The sequence below is a fragment of the Colobus angolensis genome, unplaced genomic scaffold (assembly GCF_000951035.1).
Source record: "Colobus angolensis palliatus isolate OR3802 unplaced genomic scaffold, Cang.pa_1.0 Scaffold13, whole genome shotgun sequence".
Classification (NCBI taxonomy): Eukaryota; Metazoa; Chordata; class Mammalia; order Primates; family Cercopithecidae; genus Colobus; species Colobus angolensis.
Genome location: NW_012114252.1, coordinates 303,336 through 317,476, shown reverse-complemented (window position 1 = coordinate 317,476; position 14,141 = coordinate 303,336). Strand labels below are relative to the sequence as shown.

The window sequence follows — 14,141 nt, the reverse complement described above, 5'->3', positions numbered from 1 at the left end:
ATGAAGCTGGTAACCATCATTCTCAGCAAACTAACACAACAGCAGAAAACCAAACACTGCATGTTCTTACTCATAAGTGGGAGATAACTGTTGATTTTGCAAGCTGTAGGAGTCTCTATTATGGTCTTCTCTACCAGGTTGTATCCTTTATATGGTTAGAGATTGTCCTCAACCAGAGAAGAGCCATGTTTTCCATCTATATTCTTTGAATGAATGATATTAAAAGTATATTTATTTTATAAAATTATATATAATAGACACTATTTATTAAATATAATAATAAAGACATGTTAAATTCATAATTCAGGGGTATGAGAGTACCATCTTGGCAATATTCCATTTGGAAAGGAAGGACAATCATTTTTAAAGTTAACATTCTTGTCCTCTAGTCTGTATTTATTTGAAAACTGCCATTCCATATATGCATTTAGTCAACCAGTTGCTGCTGACTGAATAATGTGTATTGGATATCTTATGTAAAACATCTGTTAGTTTCTGATACATTGCTGAATAAAACACAATTTCTGCCTTCAAAAACCTTTCATACTGTGATAACAGCCTGATAAGACAGATATAATTACATGTATACATGTAATACTAGTATACATGTAATATTATAATTATGGGCAGATTATAGAAAGTGTATATTAAGGTGAAAAAATGTAGCAACAAATTTTCATAGAGAGGATAATTTCTGAGCTGAGTTGACAGAATACACAGAAGATCCTTAAGCTGAAAGAATAAGGGATCTTGTTTAAGTGGCAAAAATAAACGTACGTTTAGAGACGTGAAGCTTCATGATGATGGGGAAGTATTAACAATTCTATAATCCAAGAATGCAAGTGTATGTGTAAGAAAAGGTGGAAGCTGATGAAAAACAGCAAAATAAGAAAGTGAATTAATAAATAGAGGCCACATCATGATTATTCCGTCTCACATTTTTTGAAACCAGGCATACTAATTCTGGACAATAAAGACAGAGTGAACTCTGGTTGCTCAACCATTAATTCTTTGCTCATGTCAACAATAATAGCATGACCTGGCCAGGCACAGTGGCTCGTGCCTGTAATCCCAGCACTTCGGGAGGCTGAGGCGAGCAGATCACCTGATGTCAGGCGTTCAAGACGAGCCTGACCAACATGGCAAAATCCCGTCTCTACTAAAAATACAAAATTATCCAGGTGTGGTGGCAGGCACCTGTAATCCCAGCTACTTGGGAGGCTGAGGCAGGAGAATCGCTTGAACCTGGGAGGTGGGCAACAAGAGTGAAACTCTGTCTCAAAAAAAAAAAAAAATAAACAAAAACAAAAACAAAGCAAAACAACAAAAAAAGGCATGACTTTTTTACATGATGCTCTAACTCTTTTACGTCTCCTAAATCTCACCTCAAACAGGACTCCTAGCCAATACCTGGCCACAACGTACATACTTCAGTCAGAATAATAAAACCAAGTAAAGCATAAAAGAAAGACAGTAAATCCCTATCTTATATCCTTAAAAATACAAAATGTTTTATATTTTTTCTAGAATTCCAGCAAATGTTAAATCATTTACAAGAATTGTCTAAACACATGATTTGAAAGTTTCTCATGTTCTTTTGCTGGGTTAGAATTACTCTTTCCAGAAGCCTAACCAGGAGGTAGGGTTGGGAAGAGAACCAAGGCGAGGCTTGCTTGAGCATTGTGGAAGACTGAGGACCTGGCACTGTCTGCCTAGCTAGTAAAAGAAGCTAATGAAGAGGAGCTGCAATAGACACTAAGACTTACGCATGCGATTTTGTTTATAGGTAACTATAGAAAGAATGAGCATACTAAAGATATTAGAAAGGAATGAGAAAATACAAAAGAAGGTAGGAAAAGATGATAGGCTTCAGTCTTTAGGCTATGAAAAACACCAGCATACCTTTATTTGATGCTGTTGGTTACATAAGACAGACATTGTAAAGGTCAATTTTCACCAGAGAAGATTTAAGAAGCATAGGAGAAATATCTATTTATTAAATTATGTATTCCACAAACAGGAAATATGCTTTTAAAAATCATTTTAAATTGTTTTTGTCTCATAAAATCTAACATAATTATTTGTATGCATTACCCTAATAGATAGTAACTAATTACCTTAGGAATAAAGCAATGCATTTTAAGACTGGATATATAGCTACAGGGTTTTCTATCAAACACAAACAATAATTTCTACAAAGATTTAAACTTCTAATGGAATAAAATAGAAAAAAAAAATATATATCCTAGCATACAGGAGCAATTATTCTCACAATGTAACTTTTATCACATAGAATAACTTATTTGAAGTGCTACATTACATGGGATATTCTAGAGGAAGTCTTTTTATATTTAACCAAGGATGTGTATACCTGCCAAATACAATGTGTCATAAATATTTGTTTAAATTTTAGGGTATTGGCCATGAACAAAAATGAATGGTCATTGAGGAATCTCTTGTCATTGGGCATACATGATACAAGATTTGCCTGAGCACATTTTAGAGCTCTGGAGACATATAAACTATTTTTATTTTCCAGCATTGTGACTGACAACATCTCATGGTTGACAGGTCAATCCTAATAAAACCATATATCTGACAATCTAGATGGCAGGCAGAGGATGGAGATCAATCTTTACTTAGAAAAGTTGATGGAATATGTCATAAACTGAGGACACAATAATATTGTGACCTTGTATATAATAATGAAAAACCCTTAAAGTGTAGTAACTTGATAAGTGCCAAAATATTAAATACATTCTTCTGTATTTTGGATTAAATTATATGAAAATATTTAAATGTACCAGAATCAAGAACTCAGAAAATATAAACTTGCTGTGGAAATGACAAGAAAAGTAGAAAAAGATTATTTACAGTATATCTATTATATACAATATACAAATTCTAAAGAATGTTTGGGTAATTTTTATATCACTTTAAAATTTCTTAATCAAGAAGTGAAGTGATGACACCTCTGTAAAATTGCAATTAATTGAAATAACAGATAAGATGGGTTTTTTTCTTTTCTTGTTTTCTTTGTTTTTGAGACGAAGTCTCGCTCTGTTGCCCAGTCTGGAGTACAGTGACATGATCTCAGCTCACTGCAACCTCCACCTCTCCAGGTGAAGCAATTCTCTGCCTCAGCTTCTGGAGTAGCTGGGATTACAGGTGCGTGACACCATGCATGGCTAATTTGTTTTTTTTGTATGTTTAGTAGAGATGGGGTTTCACCATCTTGGCCGGGCTGGTCTTGAACTCCTGACCTCATGATCCACCTGCCTCGGCCTCCCAAAGTGCTGGGGTTACAGGAGTGAGTCACCGTGCCCGGCCCCTTATTTTATTTTCTAGGAAGCAGCATGACTTATTCAAGTGTGTAGCTCAATTAATTATTCAATGATAATTATAGAAATTATGATCATAGAAAATATTCAATACTTTTTCAGGTGAACATTCATTCTTCTTTTGCACATACTCTTGCTAGATGTCATTAAAATATTGATGATAATAATCAAGTTATCATATCTTACCATCTGCAATGCTTTTCAGATTTAGTCAGATTTTGAAGTAGCATTTTTCTCTTGAAAAAATGAAATAGGCTTACATGAAATTATATAGGAAATCAGATTAAATGAATTTTATTTTAATTGTTTATACATATGGAATACTTTCTATGAAAGTAATTAGAAAAACACTAGCAAAAACTTTATTTCAATATTATATTTGTAAATTTGTTTTCCAAACTACCTTTTATTCTAAGAAATAACTAAGAGTAAAGAAGCTTAAACTCAAATACTTTATTTTGATATAAAATTTTCCATTCTTTATTTTTTAGGTGAATTTATAATATAAAAACTATATTATGTAATTTGACAAACTGTAAAATTTGCAGGAAGGTACTTGTTGGGAGGCATTAACAGCCAAAGGAGATCACTGTAGGAATCATCATTTAGTAACATGTGAGCATCTGATTTATATAATTTTACACTGTTTTAGAAATTAGAGACATGATGTTGAAATTACTATATTGGTTACATTATGCCTCAAAAGAATGAACTGGTTGGTCAAAGAGAAGGAAATTGAATAGTTTTAGGTATTGGTTTTGACATCTTGGATTTCAAAAAAAAGCCCAAGGGAGAAAGATATGATCTTTGGATGAAGAAACTTAAAATACATACGATTAGCAAAGTTCATTTCAAATACTTCAGGTAAAACATAATTGTATCATCCATGACCAAAGTCATTAAAAAGGTTATGTATTTAAAAGTGTCTAAAATTTTGAAAGCTGAATTTCTCATACTATGATTGAGAAAGGCCTAATAGAGAACAATGAGTTTATATTAATAGTGATTATATCAGGGGAGAATGTACATGTGTAGCTAAATAAATGTGGTAACTATGACTAGATTAGAATATCTATGTCAAGAAATAATTGTTTCCAGAAGTCTCAAGCTAATTACAACTTAAGGTAAATGAGTTATAAAGCTTAATTACAATGTAAGGTCAATTTTAAAATTTTAGTATTAATAACTAGAGATAGAATAATAGATCTCTTACAGGTAACCATGAAACTAGGCAGAACATATATTCAGACTTTTAGAAGAAATATAGAACTTGAAATTCATTTCCATCATTAACCATCTGACTGGATACCAAGAAGCAGTTTAAAATTATTTGCTAAATAAATATTTTCCCTTTAAATAACTATTTTCAAGAAATTTAAAAGTCAAATAAATGTCACCTCCAGAATTACTTCTTTGCATACAGTGTTGAATACTACGCTCTTCTTTTTTACAACTTCTACCTTGGTTTAACTCAATCCTCTTGCCTCAACCTGGTGGCTCTGAGAAGCTTGAGAAAAATGCAAATATCTCAATTGGTCTCATTTTACATATATAAAGCAAAATCCAAGCGGAAATCGGGCACTCCATACAATGCTAATCTTCTCATATTTCTTAGTGTATGTGCTTTGTTTTCTCCACGAATTGAATTAAGTATTTCACCTTTGTTCTTCTTTTCAACCGTCCTATTTTATGCATTTTTCTTACTCTGAGTTTATGGTATTTATTCAGACATCCATGAGTAAATAGAAACTTTCAGAAGATAATTTCCTCTACTTCTCACCATCAAATTTCCATATTTACCTGTATTTCTACCCATAAACTCTCCTCTCATTAGTTACAAAAGATGGCCTGTACTTATTTCTGTATCAGACCAGCTTTTTGACTCGTGTCCTTGATCCTATTCTCACTCATTGGCTCCAGAATTGTCCTCTCACATGACTAATCTCTATCTTCAATTCTCCATCTCCACTGTAGCGTTTTGTGACTTGGTGCTATGGTTTGCAAGTTTGTTTCCTCGAAACCTCATGTTGACATTTGATTCCCAATGTTGGAGGTGGGACCTAATGAGAGGTATTTGGGTTATGGGCCACATCCCTTATGAGTGGTTTAACAGCATTCTTTGGGTGGGGGGAGTGAATGAGTTCTCACTGTATTAATTCCCTTGAGAGCTAGTTGTTTTAAAAAAAAGCCTGGAGCTTCCCTGCTCTCTTTCTTCTTTTCTTGTTATGAGATCTCTGCATACACTGGCTTTCTTTGCTTTCTGCCCTGAGTGGAAGTGAAGTGTCTCTGTTGTCTGGGGTATATACCCCTGGCTCTTGGTCTTGATCGAGAAAGGATTCAGGACATATCCCCCCACATGAGGAGTGGGTTTTGGAGCAGAAAGTTTAATGGAAAGAGAAGAAAAGTGAGAGAAATAGTGTCCTCATGTTGAGAAAACTCAAAAGAGGGTCTCTGGTTTTTGGTGGAATGCAACTGGTTTTGCACAGAGGCTGGAGGAGGCGGTGACTGATTTACACAGGGACTAGAGGATTGGTTTGACCAGGTGTGCCTTCTACACAGCCTGCAAAAAGACTGGCCGTCCCACACATGTGGTTTTATCTGGAGGCTGGCACGACACCTGGCACACCTGGTGACAAGGAAAAGAGGGTGGGAGCCACCATATTGGGTGGACCTGGCTTCTAGCTGCCTGTATTTGCATATCAGTGCTTTCAGGTCTGGTTATTCAAGCCCCTTTCTGATAGAGAAGACATGGTTTGAGAGTTGCTTTTTTATTAAAGTTCCACTGGGAACTTTCACCCTTTCTAGCTGCCTAAAAATTATTTCTTAGTAACACCTGTAATAGAAGCAGCCTAAGGCTCTCACCAGATGCAGATGGCCAATATTCAGTTTTATAGATTATTAGAGATGTGAACCAAATAAACCTTTTTCTTTATAAATTACCCAGCCACAGGTATTCCTTTATAGGAACACAAAACAGACCAAAATACATGAGAAGTAAGAAAATTTCTGCCTTACATGACAGAGGTCCTTCTAGTCATTATTATGTGACACTCTTTGCTGCATCTGGTAGAAAATAGCGGTATTTCATAAACAATTATGAAGTAGTCAAAATTCCACAAAGTTTGGGCCAATTTATTTATTCGAGAGATATTTGCATAAGTTTCAACAAGGTGGAGGAAACAAATCTTGATTCTGACTCTATAAAAAGAGAAATGTTTGCTATTAGAAATATTTCTATTAGAGGATACAGAAATCACACTTATCAGTATAATACATTTAATAACAAAAGATATTAATGTGATGAAATTGCTGACATTCACCTCAATTATAAAATGTAGACAAGTTTTAGCAGTACTTTAAAAGAAATAATTGGTCAGACCAGGACATGATGTAATAACAATGAAATATATACATCCCTATACTTATTTATCCTTCCTAGAATATAGGGAAGGAGTTGAGGGGAAGTCTTCAATTGATAGACTTTTGAAAAATTCAAAGAACCTCATCAGCCAAAATATAAGAAAATAGTGCAGTTACTTTATTAATGTTAACTATTATTGTCAAAAATAAAAGCATAAAAATAAATTTGTTGAAAATACTGTCTCTTGGAATGCCGACTTTTTAAATGTATTTCATTATAATAAGAATCTATTAATTACATTAATTACTTTGCGAACTAGACAGTTGTTTCCCACCTTGTTTTTGATTGGAAAAATAATCTGGAAACACATTACTGTTTACATATCACTTGCTATAATATGTCCCATATTCTTGAACATGATACTTCTCTGACTACTACCAAGTAAATATTGTCCCCTTTTAGAATAAATTTTTTTTAAAGGACTCAGAAACAATTTTCTGATTCATCCACTGCACATTCTCTTCAATCTCCTCCATTCATCCTTGTCACTACACCTCTGAAATTTATTATAGGGTCACCAATGTGCACCATATTGGCTATTCAAGTCTATTACCCAAATTCAACTTTCCCACCAGCATTCACACAGTTAACACTCTTATTCTAGAAATATTGGCATTGATTTCCATGTTACCACACTCTCTTAGTATCCCTCAAGGATTATCAGCTGATGACTCTTTGTGCCTTTGCTCTTCTGTCTACTCCAGACCACAAAGTGATGGAGAACAACTGTTTTCAGTTCTTGTCATTTTTCTCTTCTCAAACAACACTTTCCCAATAGGTGAATTTATTTATTTTTTTCTCCTCAGACACACTTTATCATCACTTAATGTCAGTAGCATAACTTGACAAAGTTTTCATCACTGAGATTAATTTATTAATTCCAATATTTGGCCTTGAATTTTGAATATTAAATTCTGGTGTTTCTCCACTCACAAATTGCTTTTGTGTGTTTCATATAACATAGTTAATACTACTTCAATTTACCCAGTCTCTCAGGCCAGAACACTAGGCTTTCTCCTTGATCCTTCCAGTCATTGCAACCTTATGTAATCTTGCTATTTATTCTTTCAGAAAGTATCCAAACTAGACTATTTCTTAAAACAGTACTGCCTGGATCCTACTGAAGTATCTAACATCTTTTACATAAACTTTCCAGTAACCTGCTAACAGTTCTAAAACATTCTCTTTTTCGCAAAACTATTGATGACCTGCAAGACAGCTGCAGTAATCTTCACATTCTAATTCAGATCACAGATCTTATCCAGCATAAAACCCAATAATTATTTCCCATTACTCAAAATAAGGTATAAACTCTTTATCTCCTCCCACCTTATATTTTTCTATCTTTACTCTCTTCTTCTGAAACTTACCCTTATTCATTTTGTTCCAACCATGTAAGCCTTCTCACATTTTCTCTAATGGGTTATTCCTATTTCCATTATTTTTTCTTTTCCTCTTTCTGAAAAACACTTGACTCATAACTTCTGATAGCCTGCTCCTTTTTATCATTCAAGTATCAGCTCAATAGCCCCTTTTAGAGAGGCCGTCTTGTCCACCCTATCTAATTTCCTGCCCAGTCATATCTGTCTCCTCAATCCATTTTATTTTCTTCAAAGTGTAATCACCATCAAAAATTACATTTTCTTGATTCAGGTTATTTTTTCATCCAAAGATGCCTTAAGTTTTCTGCCATTTCTATCATCTCCCTTTATTCTTCCTCTTTCAACTATTTTCTAAATCTGATCAAAATGTTGCTAGAAGTTTATACCTGAGTTTCTCTGTATAAAAGAAAAAAAGATGAAAAAAAATAGCTGAACATTTTCTCAGTAATTTGGCATATGAAGAGCTTTTTTTTCTTTTATCCCCTCAAGGACTTATTTGTTATTAGTATTCTGAATTTTAAAAAGAACATGTATACACGTGTGTATGTGAGAGAGAAAGAGAGAGTGTGTTAACTGTATCATTTGTATGTCTTCATTTAAGTGTGAAATATTATTAAACATCTTTGAAGGGGGTATGTGTAGAAAGTAATCTCAATGCAACACCTTACTTTTAAAGCTTTATATATAGAATACATATTTTTATCATTGATGTTTGATTTATGAAATATTGCTATGTCCTCAGATAGTACAAATATAAATCAATTTGTAGATACAAATTTATTTAAAATTTACTTTCCCTTATTTTTGTGAGTTACATAGCTATTAGGAAATCAAAGACATTTATTTTCACAATGATTCCAGAGGGAGTTAAATGTTCTTAATTTAGGTAGATGAGCCTTTAATATATCCTTAAGAATATATAAAAGAGATGAGAATTAAACAGTTCTCATCAATAGAGCATCAAGAGTTTATTTTTATTATCAGCAAATACCATACTTCAAATTCAAGTACTGTAAAATTAATAAGATTATTATTTATTGTTTATGTACGTTTTCTCATCACCTAAACCATAATATATACTATAAAAAAACAATGAATGAAGAGAATTTCTCATCTTAAAATTAACTAAAACTACCAGTCTCCACATATTACCTTGGTACTACTAAATGTGGACCACTTATTTTGATTAAAATATTAGAAATAACAAAACAAATTTGTTGAACATTTATATAATAGGAGCTCTTATAATGCCTTTTTATTATTTATGAGACAGTGTCTTGCTCTGTAACCCAGGCTGAAGTGCAGTGGTACAACTGTGGCTCCCTGCAACCTTGACATCTTGGGTGCAAGTGATCCTCCCACCTCAGCATCACAAGTAACTGGGATATTACATTAATTAACTTACATCAATAATCCTTCTGCATCTGTCAAAATATTTTGTCATATTTATTTAGTGAAAGAATACTTAGCAATACAAAAGGAAGGAACTACTAATTGACGTAATGATAGATAAAAGTCAAAAAATAAGTTAAAAGAAGCCAGATACTAAATAACATAAACTACATGAGTTCATGTATACTTTATATAAGGGGCAACTTTTTGGCAAAATTACTCTAAGGGATTAAAAATCAGAAAGTTGCAGTGGGTGGAAAGAAGGATCAGCTTCAAAGGGGCACAGGCAAACTTTCTGAGGTGATGGAAATATTCTATCTACATCTTGTTTTGGGTGATATTGCATAGATACAAACAGTAGTAAAAACTCATCGAATTAAATACAATCCATGCATTGATGTAACAGTCCCAGTTTTCTGCTTGGGAGACCTAGACAGACTGGGAGACTCTTCACATTTCTTCCTGCCTACGGTTTCTTTTAATAAACTGCAATACTCATGTAAAAAAATCTGGGAAAAATATGCATTATAGAAGATAGGGTTGAAGAGTATGTATTGCTTTAAAAATTTAAAAATAATGTGGCATGACCTTGTACAGGAATTTTGTCTCCTCGGGATATATGTTAGGGAAACCATGTGTGTATAGAACACATCTGTACACGAATATTCAGCGTGACAATATTGACAGAAGCAGAAACTAAGAAGAAATATGTTGCATGTCTATCAACAGGAAGATGGATGAATAAAATGTGAAATATTTAGACAATATAGTTTTTATTGCTTAAAAAACAAATGAATTATAGCAAAACACTAAAACTTGGACACTTGTACTGTATTTAATGTTGCACAAAAAAGCAATTAACATAAATACTAAAATGTTTAAAGTTTAAAAAATAACCTACACTAAACATTGTATTGCATGGGATGCATACATATGAGTGATAAATGTATAAAATTAAAAGAAAGGTAATGACAAATACAAAATTTAATAACATATTGTGACCGCCTGTTGGATTAGATAGAAGAATTTAATGGACAGCAATACAAAAGTAAATGACAGGATTTTGATATTTCTTAGGCGAGTGGTGGCTTAGCAGCTGTTCATTTTATTACCATATTTTACGGTATACATATATATTATATTCTTTTATATACATATTATATAATGCAATTTTTAAAATGTGTAGTTAATTTATAACGTGTAAGATTTTTGAGCCGCAACACAAGAAAGATGGCTGAACAAGAGCAAAGAAAAATGCCTTTGGCTCCAGAAAATCTCCTGAAAAAGAGGGAGGCTTATCAAGCCCTCATAGCCACCCAGGCAAAGCAGGCATTTTGACAAAGGAGCACAGGAAAGGAAAAGGGCTCAGGTTTAAGCAACTGGAATCATTTCTGCACGATTCCTGAAGGCAGAAATGTGACAAGGTGCATCTCAGACGGCTAGAAGTGAAACCTCATACCTTGGAATTGTCAGATAAACATTCCTCAGCCTTTGTTGTAGGCATGGAAAGCATTGATGGCGTGAGTTTACTGATGCAGAGAACCTGTTGCAAGACTCCACTTAAGGAAAAATTTTAGTGGTGTCTTTGTAAATGTCACCCCCCAGAACCTAAAAACGCTGCTTTTAGTGGAACCTTATGGACCTGAGGATTTCAAAATCTGAAATTTGTCCAGGAACTCATTTTGAAACGTGGACAAGCCAAGGTCAAGAATAAGACCATTCCTCTAACAGACAACATAGTGATTGAGGAGCACTTGGGGAAGTTTGGTGTCATTTGCTTGGAAGACCTCATTCATGAAATTACCTTTTCGGAGAAGCATTTCCAGGATATCTCGTGGTTCTTGCACCCTTTCTACCTCGCAGTGGCCTGTCATGCTACCAAAGATGCATGGGCTTCCTCAAGGAGATGGGCTCACCCGGCTATCAGGGTGAATGCACCAATCAGCTCATCCACCAACTGAACTAGACTCAGGTGCCAAACTGCAGTAAATTTTTATCAGGGAAGTGGAAGCATGTGTTTTTGTTTTTTGGGGAATTTTTATCAAGTATCTTCAAAGAAAATTATTTCCTGCTTTAATCTTCAAAAACTAGAAAGGAAGGGTCAAAGAAAAGACACTAGGTTATTTTCATGGCAAGCTCCTCTCATCACAGTCCAGTTCCAAGGAAAAATTCCAGTGTTTTCTACATTGGCTGCCACCTCCTCTGAAATCAGCACATTCCATGGAGGAAGGAGTCCGGCTTTGTTGCATCTTCTCTCCTAGGATTTAATGTTGGTAAGTGAATAACTCTAGCATTTGAACAAGGCTTCCTAAGACTCTGGCAGCAGTTGATCTAGTCCAGGTACATAATTCAATCTGGAGATACCTGGGGCCTCGTTTTGAAAAAGACTTGACACACATATAGGAAAAAAGGCACATAAATAAATGTTCACTTGTTTCTACTATTAAAAAAAAAGAGATTTTTATCATCCAATTGACAATGAGAATAGTGAATATATTGAATTGGTTGGGGGTTGTTCGCAAATTTTTGTGGAGATAATGTATAAAGGAAATTAGAAAATGAAAATATATTGGCACAGTTATATATTTGATTTTTGAGAAGCACTTAGAAGAAAATTCAGATACTACATTTTATGTAAATGATAATTCTCAACAAAGAGTTGTCTGTTTCCTGTTGGAACACATAGAATGTTGTCCTCTTTCCTGACAGTCCAATTTATTAAGAGTAAAGGCATAAATTCCATTTTTGTGTCTTTTAAAGTTTGAAGCCTTAGTGCTTATTAAGACTAAGTCTAGTAAATAATGCTTTACCTAGAAATTTTAAAATAGGTTAGATTATTTCTTGGAGAAAACAAGTCTTTCTAAAAGTAAAATTATTAAAGAATACCCTTCAGATAAACTTTCCTTCACCTCATTTACCTTTCTATTTCACTGTTTAATTAATTTATCCAAAGAAATTATCACTTTAGCAATGATTCTGGTAAATTAATTTAAAATCTTTATTTCATCTTGCCTTCTAATTCAACTTTTATTAGTTCTAAGTGAATTAGAGAAATAAAACTAAGGGAGAAACGTTTGCTTAGCCATTGATATTTCATTAGTGCATTGTTATTATGTTTTATTTATATTACATAATTTACTCAGCAAAAATTATGTACTCCAATCCTTTTGTCTGGAATTATAACAAAACTGGAATTCTGACAGATAACTATTTTATTTCATCTATACTCACTAAAAGACCAAGGCATACAAGAAAAACTGTATTTTAAATAACACTAGGCTTTTATAATTTGGGACTAAAGATATTCAATAATAAATTTTAAAAATGTACTTTTTATCTAGATTTTAAGACAAGAGTATTATCCACTGTATATCACTGCATGACCCTAAAAGATTTCTGAATCCATACAACTAAAAAGAGGCCAAATATCAAAGGGATATCAAATACGATGGCAGCTTTTTCTCTGCCATTACTGACAACAGCTTCCAAATCTTTTCAGCCCTAAAGCTTTGGAGATCAAAGAACTATCATAAAGGCTCCTGACACATAAGTGTGATCTCTTTAAACAGTATACTAATCCAGGCAAGAAATATACAGTGAAATAACCCATGTTCCTATATTCAGTGTTTTGGGTAGATATACCTGCTTATTTAAGTTGTATCACTGAGGAGTTTTCAAGAATTCACCTCGCTACTTACTTATATCATATTATTGAGAGAGAAAAAACTGACAGAATAGTTTTGAGCACTTCGTCTGCACAATCACCTTCACATCTTTTTGTCCTATGCTTTTCTCAGATTTTAAAAATAAACTCTTAAGACTGACAATTATGTCCTTATTGTGTATTTTACTAGTATATATGTGTTAGTTATATTTTATTATTTAAGCTAAGTTTACTTCCAATTTACAAATGTACTTTGACCAAATTCCATGTCCCCTTGCCCAGTTATAGTCCATTTCTCAATCCTGAGTTAGTACTCACAGTTTATAACCCGTTTGCCTTTATCATACTCTCCATTTTCTTCAAATACCATATGTAAATGTTAGATTTTCTAGGTTCTTGCATTTATAAAGACATTTTCATTGCCTCAATTTATGAAAGAGAATTTGGCTGGATGTTAATTTCGTGTGTCATAAACTTTGTTATTTAAAGATCTGATAATATTCTTATATAAATATTCCCTATATCCTTATACAAATATTGTTGAGAAATCAGCAATCCAGTACTTGTTCATTTGATTAAAAAAATCTTTACTTGACATATTATGATATTTTTATCCAAATATGTAAAAATGTATATATGATATATTTTCAGGCCCTCTAAAGATCTCAATTGCTTTTTGGGGGAAATATAGTAATAAATGGCTTCTTAAAAAGGAAGCTCGTTAATCATCTTGGAAATATTTGTTTTATAGCTTTCATTGTGATTACACTTATTCATTTTTCTAAAGTGCCTGTGTTCTTATGCTAGGTTTCTGCTTTTTTCCATATATATCACCTCATCCATCCTTCTTTTCAGAAAGATTTTCTACTTGCATTTAGAGAGATCTCTTCTGCGTGTTCCTGATTCATATTTTATGTATCAGCATTAATTTTACAACTTAC

At 33.3% G+C, this 14,141-nt stretch overlaps 1 pseudogene; it reads right to left on the bottom strand.

The window, feature by feature from the left end:
• LOC105505940 overlaps positions 1 to 11,410 on the bottom strand; it is a 171,879-nt pseudogene extending 160,469 nt beyond the window's left edge.
• Between the last annotated feature and the right edge of the window lie 2,731 nt (positions 11,411 to 14,141).